Raw genomic sequence first — 14,180 nt, forward strand, 5'->3', positions numbered from 1 at the left:
CACGCGAGGTTCTATGCAAAGTCAATGGGAACTTAGAAGTTAGATATAGAAGGATTTAGGACACTTCCGGATGAGCTAGGAGGAAACAACTAGAGACTTAGACACTTGGATGGTCAATACCCCTGGGAGCACCGAAGTACTCACGTTACCTCACCCACGGACGGCGGGTGCATAGGTGTGAAAATGTGTCGGGTTTCGTCGTTGGAGCCTATGGAGACCTGAAGAAAGATGCTGCAGGCGACCAGGAGGAAGATGTCGGGGTGGATCCAAGGGTGGATCGAGGATGAAAAGGACCTGAAAGCAAAGGGGACAGAGTCTGGGTCACTAGCCAGTGACCGGGTGGAACCAGGAAGGAACCAGACGACGTTGAGGAGCAATCAGGTGCTGTCTTGAAGCTTGTCTTGGCAGCCACGTGGACCAGGAGGTGTCGACGACGACCAGGTGCGGGAAACGGACTGTCCCACAAAGGACCTCGCAGATGGAGGGGTCGACTTCCGCATTAGAGTCAAAAAGCCTTGGCAAAGGCAACCCACACAGGATACAACAAAGGCTTCTGGTGCAGACCAGCAAGGTCTGAGGTACCTCACCTTTGCAGGGAAGCAAGGGCCAGTCTGGAGCAACCAGACCAGCAATGTGGTTCAAAAGGATTGTTGTCACAGAGGCTACTAGCCAACAGGCCAGCAACCGGACAATGCATCGAGCAGAAAAAAAGCAGAAGGGCCTCACGCAGAACACGTGGAGTGTGGGGGGCTGATCTTCGTCGCAGATGGAGCTCGGGATCGGGGCTTCTCAATCCCCAGTGCACAGCTTCGAGGATACCTCAGGAGCTGCACAGGTAGCAAGTTGCAGGCTTTTCAAGATGTCCGGTCCCACGTGTCTCATCGCCTCCACGGATGTCACCTATGCTGCAGTCGTGAAGAGAGGGTCAGAGAGGTCTGGAAGTCTGGGTCTTGTCAGGCTCTGTGCTCGGGTTCCGACAGGAACGCCGACAAAGCAAGCCGCTGATTTGCTGGATGGTGCCTGGTTGCCCAGGGGGGTCACTCCTTGGCCACAAGGGAGATTCTTCAGTCTTCAGCTTCAGCAGAATGTCGAAGGTCCAGAGTTTCATTTCAAGTTTTCAGTCAGGATCAAATCTAAAGTCTCAGGACTCAGCTCCTACCTTTATACTACTAAAAGGGGCTGGATTACTGACTAGGTCCCTCCTGTGGGTGGGACCAGGAAGGGGGGTGGTTACACCCCCTCTCCTTTAATCAGTTTTGCGCCAGAGCTGGGGCTGGAGTGCCCCAGCAACCGGTTTGAACTGGGGTATGCATGGAGCACCTAGTGTGCTCCAGGCAATGTCTCATTCTATTCAGCGCTCCCTGTCCAAATACACAAAGTCCTGTCTGGGGTGGTGCTCGCACCTCCCCAGGCAGGAAACCTATTGTCCAAACCTCCGTGACTGGAAGGACTCCCAGCAGCAGGAGGTCAGAATTGTGTCAGTGTCAGCAGCGTCCATTTTGTGACGCTTGGGCTCTGGTTAACTTTAACCGGGATGGTCAGCAACAACATGCCTTCTCTCTCTAGACGGGTGGAATGCTACCCCCGTCGCCAGAATTGGCGACGGGGTAGTATTCCAAAGCGTATGACACCTTACACAATATGTTTGGATAAAGCCAAACCAAAGTTAGCATTAACCGCGAGGATTATAATGCACTTAAGAGTATATGGTATGGCGATATCATAGAAAAACTATAAGGACATTGTTCCAAAAGCTGCAGACAGGCTCAGCTCATGCTAGAGCACAATCTCACACATAACCAAGCACTCTGCCTCCAGGATTGTTAAGGACTGCCATAGGAGTGACTTACAGGTTACTATGTGGCTCTATAAGTAGGTATAGGAATACTATACCTAAGCAAGGGGTGATTACATGACCTTTCCCCAGCTGAGTGATCCGCCAGTTGTGTCTATTTGAGTGGCCAGCCAGGGGTGGCATAATACATGCTGCAGCCCCTGGTAGGCCTTGGTTACACCTATGCCCTAAGTACCTAAGGTACACTTCTACAGGGGCTGACAAGGTGAACCAATTCCCAATTGTGGATGTACCTAGAGCACACGGTGTAAATTTGGAGAGAGTGCATCTGTGCTGTGGGTCTTATTAGCAGGCCCACAGCAATATCTAAGTCGAAAACCAGTAAAGCAAAGCAAAAAGTTGGGGTGACCATAGGAAGCAGACCCTACTCTCCTACACAACCCCCCCCCCCCCAAACTTAGGGACATTAGACTAACCTTGACCAGTTGAGTCTTCATGATCTAAGTGGAAATATCTGGAGAGTCCATCTGAATTTGCATGGTCAGTCCCAGGTCTATGTTCCACTGTAAATTCCATCCCCTGTAGGGAAATGGACCACCTCAGGAGTTTGGGGTTTTCATCCTTATCTGATTTAGCCATAGGAGGGGCTTGTGGTCGGTCTGAATCTTGAAGAGAGTGCCAAACAAGTATGGCCTCAGCTTCTTCAGGGCCTAGACCACAGCAAAGGCCTCCCTCTCTATAGCTGACCAACGTTTCTCTCTAGGGATCAGCCTTCTGCTTTTGAAAGCAATGGGCTGGTCTTGACCATCTATATTCAGTTGTGAAAGTACAGCTCCCACACCCAACTCAGAAGCATCTGTTTGGACTATGAACTCTTTGGAGTAATCTGGACTTTTCAGAATAGGTGCAGTACACATGGCCTGCTTCAGGTCATCAAATGCCTTTTGACAGCTAACTGTCCACTGAACTTTCTTTGGCATCTTTTTGGAAGTTAAATCATTCAGTGGTGTCACAATGGACCCATAGTTTTTAACAAACTTCCTGTAGTACCCAGACAGGCCCAAGAAAGCTCTGACCTGTGTCTGGGTGGTTGGAGGAGTCCAGTCTTTGATGGTCTGGATCTTGCTCTTCAGTGGTTGAACCTGACCCCCACCTACCAGGTGGCCCAGGTACACAATCTTGCCCTGCCGTATCTGGCACTTTGTAGCCTTGATAGTGAGGCCTGCCTTTTGCAGGGCCTCTAAAACATTCCTCAGGTGGACCAGGTGGAGCTAAAGACAGCAATATCATCTAGATAAGCTGCACATTAGTCATCCAGTCCTGTGAGAACTTGATTCACCAGCCTTTGGGAAGTGGCAGGTGCATTCTTCAAACCAAAGGGCATTACCACAAATTGATAATGTCCGCCTGGGGTGGAAAATGCTGTCTTGGCTTTTGCATCCTCAGCTAATAGGATTTGCCAGTAGCCTGCTGTCAGGTCAAATGTGCTCAAGAACTTGGCAGAAGCCAATCTATCAATGAGCTCATCTGCCCTGGGGATGGGATGGGCATCTGTCCTAGTGACAGCATTGAGACCTCTGTAGTCAACACAAAACCTCATCTCTCTCTTACTATCTTAGGTGTGAGGTTTTGGCACCAGGACTACTGGACTGGCCCAAGGGCTCTCTGAGGGCTCAATAACTCCCAGCTCCAACATCTTTTGGACCTTTGTCCTAATACAGTCCCTGACATGGTCAGGTTGCCTGTACATTTTACTCTTGACAGACAGACTGTCACCAGTGTCCACCTCATAGGTGCACCAGCTTGTCTGACTTGGGGTTAGGGAAAACATATGTCTGAAGGACTAAAGAACTTGTCTGCAGTCCTGTTGCTGATGTTCAGAGAGGCTGTCAGCATGGACTACACCATCTACTGAACCATCATCAGGGTTCTGAGTAAGCAGGTCTTGGAGAGGGTCACTCTCTTCCTCCACCCCCTCATCTGTAGCCATGAGCAAGCCCATGTCTGCCCTTTCGACATATGCTTTGAGTCTGTTGACATGAAGCACCCTGTGGGGTCTTCTGGGAGTCCCAAGGTCCACCAAGTAGGTGACTTCTCTCTTCTGTTCAACTATAGTATGGGGTCCAGACCATTTGTCCTGGAGTGCTGCTGGGGCCACTGGCTCCAACACCGACACTTTCTGTCCTGGCTGGTACACAGTCAGTACAGCCTTTTGGTCATGCCAAGCCTTTTGGAGTTCTTGGCTAGCTCAAGGTTTTTAGGAGCCTTCTTCATATACTCAGCCATCCTGGAGCGGAGACCAAGTACATAGTCCACTATGTCATGCTTAGGCTTTTTGAGAGGTAACTCCCATCCTTCCTTCACAAGACATAAGGGTCCCCTTACAGGATGCCCAAACAAAAGCCCAAAAGGGCTGTAGCCAACCCCTTTTGTGGGACCTCTCTGTAAGCAAACAGAAGGCAGGGTAAAAGGATGTCCCATCTTGGCCTCAGCTTTTCTGGTAAACCTTTTATCATCCCTTTGAGGGTCTTTTTGAATCTCTCTACAAGCCCATTGCACTGTGGGTGATAGGGGGTGGTGAACTTATAGTTGACACCACACTCCTTCCACATTGCAGTCAAATATCCTGACAAGAAGTTTGCACCTCTGTCAGAAACAACCTCCTTTGGAAACCCTACTCTGGAGAAAACTCCAAGTAGGGCCCTTGCCACAACAGGAACTGCTGTGGTCCTCAGGGGAATAGCCTCTGGATACCTGGTGGCATGATTCACTACCACCAGTATAAATCTGTGCCCAGATGCTGTTTGGGGGTCCATTGGTCCAACAATGTCTATTCCCACTCTGCCACACTTATGGCGGCCGGGCTGTTCGGCAGTTCGGGCTGGACTGTTCCCATGAGGCACAGGGTCAGACTGATTTGCAAATAGCCATGTCTGAACTGGGGTGGCAGAGTGGGCTAAAGAACGGTGATGGATTAAACCCAGATCTTTTGACTGGGTGTGAGTGTTTGATTGATTTAGATGTTCCGTCCGTCACCACCCCCTTTTGTACCACTTTTGGCCGCCATAAGTGTGGCAGGGTATGCTCAGACGTGAGTCCCTTGCTCACTTTGCCACTGGATTCAAGCAAGCCGGGCTGAAGACGGCTTGAATGCCAGAAACCGGTCCTCGGAAGCTTGTTTCCGGTCCAGGAAAGACATGGCTTGGCAGTTCGGGCTGAACTGTTCCCATGAGGCACAGGGTCAGACTGATTTGGAAATAGCCATGTCTGAACTGGGGTGTTTGATTGATTCAGATGCTCTGTCCGTCACCACCCCCTTTTGTACCGGTTTTATGCTTTGGGCACTGTGCGACTGCTAATCAGTGCCACAGTGCAAGTGCTCCCTATGTTAAATTGATGTACTAATTGGATTCCATGATTGGGTTATTTGATTTACCTGCCAGCCCCTAGTACAGTGCACCATGTGTGCCCAGGGCTTGTAAATCAAATGCTGCTGGTGGGCTTGCAGCACTGGTTGTGCCACCCACAGAAGCAGCTTGTAAAGTGTGTATCAGGCATACCATTGCAGACCTGTGTGCAGTCCAGCACTGCCATGTCGACTTGGCAAATGCGCCCACTTGCCAGTCCCTAAACCTTCCCTTTGCTTCATAATAGACACCCCTATGGTAGGCCCAATGGCAGGGTGCATAGTAAGTCTAATGTAGGACATGTTCTGATGTGTGTAGCATGTCATAATAGTGAAATACAGCCATTTTCGTTTTTCACTATTGCAAGGCTACCTGTTCTCCATAGGCTAGAATGAGCAGTTAGATTATTACATTCTTATAATCTTATTGACTCAGGGAACATGGTAGAAATTCGAATTTAGTATGCCTGAACTCAGAAAAATAAAATACATCTTTTAGTGAAGTTGATTTTACTATTCTGTGTTTGAAAATACCACTTTTATAAAGTAGGTATTTTCTTGCCTAACTGTCCTGGCCTGCCTCTGCTAGGTTGTGTATTCTTTGTCTGGTTTTGTGAGTGACAGGGCTGGGGGATTCCAGGAGGCAGGCTAGGGCAGCCCAGTGGTGAATAGAGAGATCTGAATTTAGATGGGAGGGACGAGTTGCACCTGGGACCTGAATAGGGCTGGGCATTCCCTCTACAATGCTGGCTCCACCTCCTGTGGCTTGTCTGATGTCTCTGCCCTGCACTGTGAAAGGAGAGAAGGAATCTTGTCAACAAAGTGCTACAGAGTTGTGCCTTCCCTCCCCTGTGCTGGCTCCACCTCCTGTGGGGTGGCTGATGTCTCTGCCCTGCACAGTGAAAGGAAGAAGAGAGTCGTGTAAACAAAGTGCTCAGGAACTGGTTTGGACTAGGCAGAGGCCTCACTGCCTTCAGAGAACAAATAATTTGGGGGTATAAATAGTGGGACCCCGATCCCAAGAAATTAGATCACTTCTGGAACAAGAAACCTTTTGCCAAGGAGAAGAACCAAGGAAGCTGCAGGAGTTTTACTGTCCCTCTGCTAGTGTGCTATTTGCTGGGTTGACCTGCAGTGGTTGCTTCATTGCCAAGGAAAGGAGAAGGAACTTTTTAAGGACTTTCATAATTTACAGAATATTCTCCAAGGGCTTGAACTGTACCTGCCTCCTGCTGAAGTGTCAAGGACAAAAGACTTTATCTCCAGCTCCCCTCTGAATTTCGTTGCTGGGAATTCTGACTCCAGGCATTTGCGTGTCGCTGGGAGCTGGAAGCACCACGAATCGAGAGGAAGCGTGTCACCGCCGCAGCTGAAATCGTCTTATCGCCGGAGAAGCAAGCCTTCCCCGCATCTCCCTGGAAGCGTGTGTTCATCGAAGCTGCATGCTGTTGCATCACCGGAGAAGCGTGTCACAGGGCCTGTCGCGGCTCCAAAGTACAGAGTCGTCGCAAGGCTGTCAGGGCGACTGCGCATCGTCATCGCATCACCGCATCAAGAGCACCATATTCTCGCATCACAACCGGATCATCGCATCGCATCAAGGCGCCATCTTGCGCACCGCAACGGGCCCGCTGGCCAAGAATCTATGCATCACCTCCGCACCGGTAAGGATCATGACGCATCCCCTACTCTGCGCAAGCATTGAGGCACGAAGCATTATCTCCCCTGGATCACCGAACTGACGCATCTCCCTTTCTGCGAGCCTTTTGTTTACTTTGCGTTACTCATTTTTTGTCATTTGTGGTCTTGTGTTAAGTCTATATAAAGAATACTTATTCTTATAAAACCTGAGTTGTGTCCATCTGTAGTCTTTTCACTGTATTACTGTGTATATTCACAAATGCTTAACACACTGCCTCTGAGATAAGCCTGTCTGCTCGAGACAAGCTACCAAGGGAGTGATCAGGGGTTATTTAGGAGTGTAATCCCCTTATCCTGACTTAGAAGTAAGGGTCCCTATTTGGACTCGAGACCCCCAGATCTAACAGTTACCTTATCAAAGGTTCAAAATAAGCTTTATTCGATATTCAAACAAATATCATGTAAGCATACATTGTTATACAGATTTATAAAACATTAAAAACAAAAAGATAACGATTTAAAAAGTCATCCAATACTCAGTAACAAGATAAAAACATTGATACGAGGACTATAAAAAATGAATTAGAGGCGACAGTTAAAAATCAGAACTGATTGTTTTCTCCGATGTCAGTCTAAAGTATTCCTGAATTTTATCAATAATTTTAAAAACTGCTCCATTTTTGTTATCACCTCCCTGTCTTCAAGTTCCTGTAGACGCTCAAAGGCAAGTTTACATGACCTGAGATTCCATCTCTTGAGCAGGGGTAATAATAAAGCTTTTCTCAGTAACCCATAATATTTACAAAAAAGAATGGTATGGATGTTAGTTTGTTGAGATATGTTATCACAAGGGCAGGAGCAAAGAGTCCGAGACCAATCGTTACATATTGGAAATGTAACATAACGGAAGAAAGAACCCAGTCTGAATCTGGTGAGCAGCATCCTTGAATAGCACGAAAAGTCTGTTGAAAGGTAAAGCTGAAGGCCCTTGTGTGGTGTCACCCTTTGATATGCCAGCATGGTAGCACAGTGCTTCAGTTTGTTCCATCTGGCTATTTCCATGTGGGCCATTAGGGTCTTTCTTAGGCCTTTCCGTGAGATGTTTTCTAATGACGAAGGATCTGTGAACCACTCCGGGTGCCCAATTTCCAGGAAAAACTTTTTCACGTAGGCCAGCCATTTTGGTAGAGAATGCTTGGCCCCTTCCAGTTTTAAAATGTCTTGTATCACCTCTCTATTAAAATCAGTCTCGGGGGTGGTCCAAATTTTGTGCCAGAGAAGGGGAGGTTCAGATTTTATGACATCTGATATATGCGGTAGGTCCAATTCGATATGCATCTGGTACACCGAGGTTGTTTTTGAGGAGGCCAGGAGATACCTAACAAATTTATTTTCCACAATTTGTATTGGCGAGAGGTTTTTGTCAATTCCCCAGAGGCCTGCCCCATACGTAGCGGTGCTAACACATTTTGCTTTATATACAGTTAATAATTGTTTCACCGGTCTTCCCCCTATTTTACTTGCGAAGTCGCGAAGCCCACCGATGGCACTCACAAAAGCAAGTTTCCTCTTGTCTATTGCCGCCTTCCAGGACAACTTTCTATGTAGGCAGATGCCCAAGTAAGTGAATGCCTCCACTGTTTCCAATTTTTGGCCCTCGATGAAGATAGGGCAGGGGATTTTTTTTTGGCCTTTATTGCTTAGCATGGAGTAAGATTTACCTATGTTCACTTTGAGACCCCTGACCTTCATGAAAGCCGTGAACTCTAAGACTGCCTTTTGTAGGCCCATTCTAGTCTGGGAAAGAATTGCGGCGTCGTCTGCATATAGCAGGATTGGGATCGGTTGACCTCCTATTTTTGGGAAATCGCACTCGATGTTTTTGAGATGCTCGCCAATCGCATTTATATAGAGGGAGAAGAGAAGAGGTGCCAAGATGCACCCCTGTCTAACCCCTCTATTGATATTAAAACGAGACGAGCACTCTCCCCTCAGACCAAATCTAACTCTGGCTCCAGCTTCCCTGTACAGAGCCTTAATGAATAGTAGAATTGATGGATCTATCCCAAATTGATGTAATGTGTCCCATAGTTGGTCATGCTGGACGCAGTCAAATGCTGAAGTGAGGTCTATGTACGTTATGTACAGACTGCATTTTTTAATATCGATGTGTTTGGACTTAATTAGATGTAGGTTGAGGACCTGTTCAATTGTCCCTCTACCTGTCCGGAAGCCATATTGCAGTTTCGACAATACAGTTACCTTATCTAATTTGCTGATGTTTTCATCTTGCGCATAAGTAAACTATTCATATTGTAATGTACATGTGCACTGCTGATGGGTGTTCGACTAATCCCACATTTGCATACTCTCTGCCATTGCATGAAGTTTCTCATGAAGGTTTAGAAACAATATGGAGATCTGTTCTTTTTTTTATAAAAGTCATATTTTTTCCTGTAGAAGTCTTTTTTTTCCTATAAATTTCCCAGAGCCATCAAACAATTTAGTATTTCTTAAGCTCCCAATGTTAACCTATGCGAGGAGTAGGCCCCACAGTAGTGAAAAACAAATTTAGTTGTTTGTCACTCCCAGGACATGCAGAACTTAGAAGTACATTTACTACCATTTACTTACACAGCACCTTGCCCTATAGGCTACCTAGGGGTGACTTAGGTGTAATAAAAGGGGAGTGTTAGGCTTGGGAATGGGGTTTAAATGCCAAGTTGAAGTGACAGTAAACTGCACACACAGGCCCCCCTGCAATGGCAAGCCTGAGACAGGTGTGACAGGTTACTTGTGTGTGTGGCACAATTAGTACTGCAGGACCTCTAGAAGCATTTAGGTTGCAGGCCCTGGGTATAGGATATACCACTTTCCAAGGGACTTATAAGTAACATAAATATGCCAATTGTGTATAAACCAAACTTACCATGTTTAGGGCAGAAGCACATTCACTTTAGCACTGGCCTGCACTGTAAAGCGCTCAAAGTCCTAAGGCTAAAACAAAGGAATCAGCAAAAATAGGAAGAATGCAGGCAAAACGTTTGGGGGACGACCACTGTTAGGATGACATGTCTAACAACAATGAAGTGGCTCCAGGCTAATAATGGCTGTTATAAATCTTCTGCTCCAATATTCAAATGTTTATCTTTCTGTTTCTTCCTTTCTATTGTAAAACATTCTACCCTCAGTGGGTGGGATGTACTAATAGCCTTATAACGTTGCGGCCTGATGCTATATCGGTTGTTAAATGCCCCTTTCCCTTGTCACTGTACAACAATTTACAGAGGCAGTCTAGAATTGTTCCAGATACCCCATATGTTCTGGAAAAAAAGCTGATGTTGTAAGGATGCTCACAAACTTATCAGAGATTGCAAGATACTACTCAACTTTTAGCACTTAGTCCTCCAATAATGTGGCTAGACGTATTGCTCTATGCAGAAGAGAATGGGATTATTTGATTTAGGAGCTGATATATTATTTTTATTATAGGCAGATCTCCACATGGTACAGCTCCCTGGGAGCGCACAAACATACTCCACTATGGTCCTAATTATGAGTGTAGGTTCTATGCAGAACACCTGATAAATAACAATACCATGGGGTGTGTTATTTGTTAAGGGCGTTTAATAGCCCTTACAATGAGTTTATGGGGAATAACAGGGGTTTACACACAGGTCAGAATACACTGACCACATCGTAGTCAGGCCCAGTTAGACTTGTCAGCCTTACGTTGGTTTTCCCCAAACTTTTTGCCTTCCTCCTCCACATTTCTGCTGATCTTGTTTTTGCTGGACTAAGGACTTTGTGCACTGGTTTTCTCCCCTTTAATCATGCTAGAATTGGCTTACACCCAAATGGCATGTTTAATTTACATGTAGGTCCTTAGTAAATTGGCACTACCTGTGCCCAGAGACTGTAAATTAAATGCTACTGGGGGCCTGCAGTACTGACTGTGCCACCCACTTAGGGAGCCCTTTAACCCCTTCGATGCTCATGACGGAATGGTTCCGTCATGAGCATCGGTTGAGCTGTGCTCATGACGGAACCATTCCGTCATGACCACACCCATTAACATTAGGGCTCAGCACCGATGATGAATCTGGGCAGCAGCCAAGGTGTTAAACATGCCTCTTGCATGTCATTGCAGGGTGTGTATGCAGATGTAGCTGTACATTCAGCCTGGCAAAATACATCTTTTCCCAGACCCAAACCTTCCTTTTTAACACATATAAGTCACACCTAGGATAGACCCTAAACAGCTCAGATTGAGATGTGCTGAATGTCCTGGTAGTAAAAAACTCTTGCATTAATTTTTCACTAATGCAAGGCTTACCTCTCCCATAGGATGACATTGGAATACCCTATTACGTTTTTAAATGAATGATAACTTTCAATTGGGAGAAGATAGACAGGTCAAATTTGGTGTTTAAAGAATTGTAATTAAAAGCCCTCTTTCATGGTAAAGTCATATTTTTAATCAAAATTCTGAAAATGCCACTGAAAGATGGCATTTGCTTGTCCTAACCATTTGGTGTCTGCAGCCGGATCCTTGTTCACATGACCATGTGTAGTTGACAGTGGGGATTTGTGTATTGCTCCCAGACAGTGAGAGAAAGGGGAGCTAGATGTTGGCAGGATGGGCTACTCTGAGTTAAGGAGGGAGAGGTGCTGTCACCTACCACACTTGCAAATCATAAGGGCTCTGCCTGAGAACGCTCACAAAAGGGGCTTAACACCTGTCTTTTGTGACCCCAGACAATCTGGGGCCAGTGCAGGAAGGCAGTAAATTCCAAGCAACTCTGGAGGGATGAGGGGAGGGAGTGGAAAACTCTGAACGTTCATGTACTTTACAGTGGGCACCAGGTATAAATTTTGGACTTCTGACTCCAACTGTTTAGATCACTCATGGACCTTCCAGGAAGAAGGACTGCCCAGCTGTGAAGTTTGCGCTGCTGACTTGCTTTGCTGCCCAAGGACTACTGTTGCTGCAACAGGACTTTTCTGCTGTGAGCTGCCCCACTGAAAGCAGCATTCCTGTCTGTCCCAGGACTCCAAGATCTCCAAGGTTCAGTCGGCTGGCCTCCTGTTCTCAAAGCACAGGGACACAACAGGCTTTTCTGGCTCATGCATCTTCTCCGCAGGACTACACATCACCTTCGCAGCTCCACAAGCTTGATCCAGTGTAACTCAATGCCAACAACAGGCCCAGCTCCCCGCAGCTCAGACACAGAACAGCTTATTGCCTCAGCAGCTCTGCCAGCCCAACCCAGCACGACTCATCTCAGTGATGACTACGGGCCCAGCTCAATGCAGTATGGTGCATCTTGACGCTGCTCCTCACAAGCCCCTGCAGCTTCACCAGCACTGGCTTAGCGTCACTACACAGCTTTTCTCAAACCTGAGTGACTATCTTGATGACGACAACCGACCTCACATAGTGGACTCCCATCAATAGTCACTGACTTATCTGCGTGACACATTTTGGAACAGGACCTTTCATCACAAGCTCCACGTCGATGGTTTGACAACGCCGGCCAGGGCAACTCAATGCAAGGACTTTGCATCGCTTCTCAGCCAGGATATAGAGGTACTTTTGTTCAGTGGGCTAACTTGGTCTGTGTAGCTGTCCTGAGCTTCATCAAGGTCAGTCTGAACTTGTGATTTTTTTCCCTGTCCAGCATGACCAGATAATCACAGATGGTGCTGTATGCTTTTTGGGCTATTTTCACTTAAAGCTTTAAACTTGCATATCTCCGGTTCTACAGATAGGATTTTTGTCATTTTGTTCTTGACTTATTTATTACGCTTTACTCTATTATTCTAAATTGGTGTGTTGTATTTTCATAGATTAAAATTCCAGCTTTACAAAACAATTATATGAAAGAATCATGACAGAGAGATGGAGTAGGGCTGCACCATAATACTGGTCTAGGGCCACACTGCAAAGGAAAATGCCAAAAAAATAACACAACATCAAATGTAGTATATGTGTAAGTAATACATTGAATAAGTAACTACCCAAGTAATTTGCTGAATCTTTTAATTCACATATGTGTGTCTCTGTAAAGAGTGGGATGAACCCCACCTCTAAGGCCACACCATTAATTTTCTATACATTTGAAATGTGTTGCTTTTGGTGAGATGCACTATAGAGATGTTTAAGCCATTGTGCCCAGTATTTCCTAATCCAGAAAATTATAACTAGGCTTTTGAGCTCTTCACCTTCACTTATCTTCACATTCTATCAAATATCAGACATTTGCAGATCATGACTAGATGGGATGAGGACAATGAACCACTGAACAGTAAAACCCAGATTGTTTTTACGATATTTAAGATGACTATGAATAAGACAAATAGACCTATGAGTATTTACCATGGTGGTTGTGACGAATGAATGAATGAATACATGAACAAATGAAGGAATGTATGAATGAGCCATTTACTTAGCGCCTAGCGCACAGTTGCCAAAAAGACATCCTGTCTAGAAGGTGGGTAGTCCACGGAGAGCTACGACATACAATGAAATAGCCAGGTTTTCAGTTGTTTTTTTAAAGGCTTGATCATTTGAGGGAGCATGGAGACCATACAGGAGAGCATTTTAAAATTTGGAGGCTAGAAAAGAAAAAGGCCGGCCACCCATCTGGGAACAGCACACTCTAGAAACTGGCAACAAAAGCTGACTGGATGATCTCCAAAATCTGGAGGGACAATATACAGAAGCTGGAGCATTTGCAAAGTTTAACTAGGAGGTGATCATATAATGAAGAATGAACTTTCTAGTATACTCTGGAACTATGCTGAGGAACTTTTTCAGATATTTTTAGAGGAGAGATCGTTATCAAATTTATTTTCAAGATTTCTCACCTCATCCACTCGAGTCGATTATGGCCCAAATTCTGGTGGCCACCAAGCACTGGACCAGATGGAAGGCAAGCACATGAAGAACAGTATTTTGTTTTAAGCAGCTGTTCTTCATCCATTCAGCTACTTTTGCAATGCATAATTTGAATGGGTCCTATAGCTCACTGTTGATGTCATGAAAGGGAAACAAGAGCTGGATGTCATCTGCATATGACACCATCTGTGAGCCAAATGTTTGGATGAAGAGGCCATGTAAAGATTGAACAGAGTAGGACTTGGAGGATCCTTGAGGGACCCCATGTCCCATAAAAGGAGTCAAAGTTTGGTTGGAAGGTGAACAGGCTGGTGGTGATCAGGTAGAAACTATTTAAGCCAAATCAAGGTGGAACTACATATGCCACTCAGAGCTAGCAGTTGTATGAGAATGGGAAGGTGTCAAAGGCAGCAGAGAGATCTAACAGTACCACTGAT

Source organism: Lissotriton vulgaris, chromosome 10 (genome assembly GCF_964263255.1).
Source record: "Lissotriton vulgaris chromosome 10, aLisVul1.2, whole genome shotgun sequence".
Classification (NCBI taxonomy): domain Eukaryota; kingdom Metazoa; phylum Chordata; class Amphibia; order Caudata; family Salamandridae; genus Lissotriton; species Lissotriton vulgaris.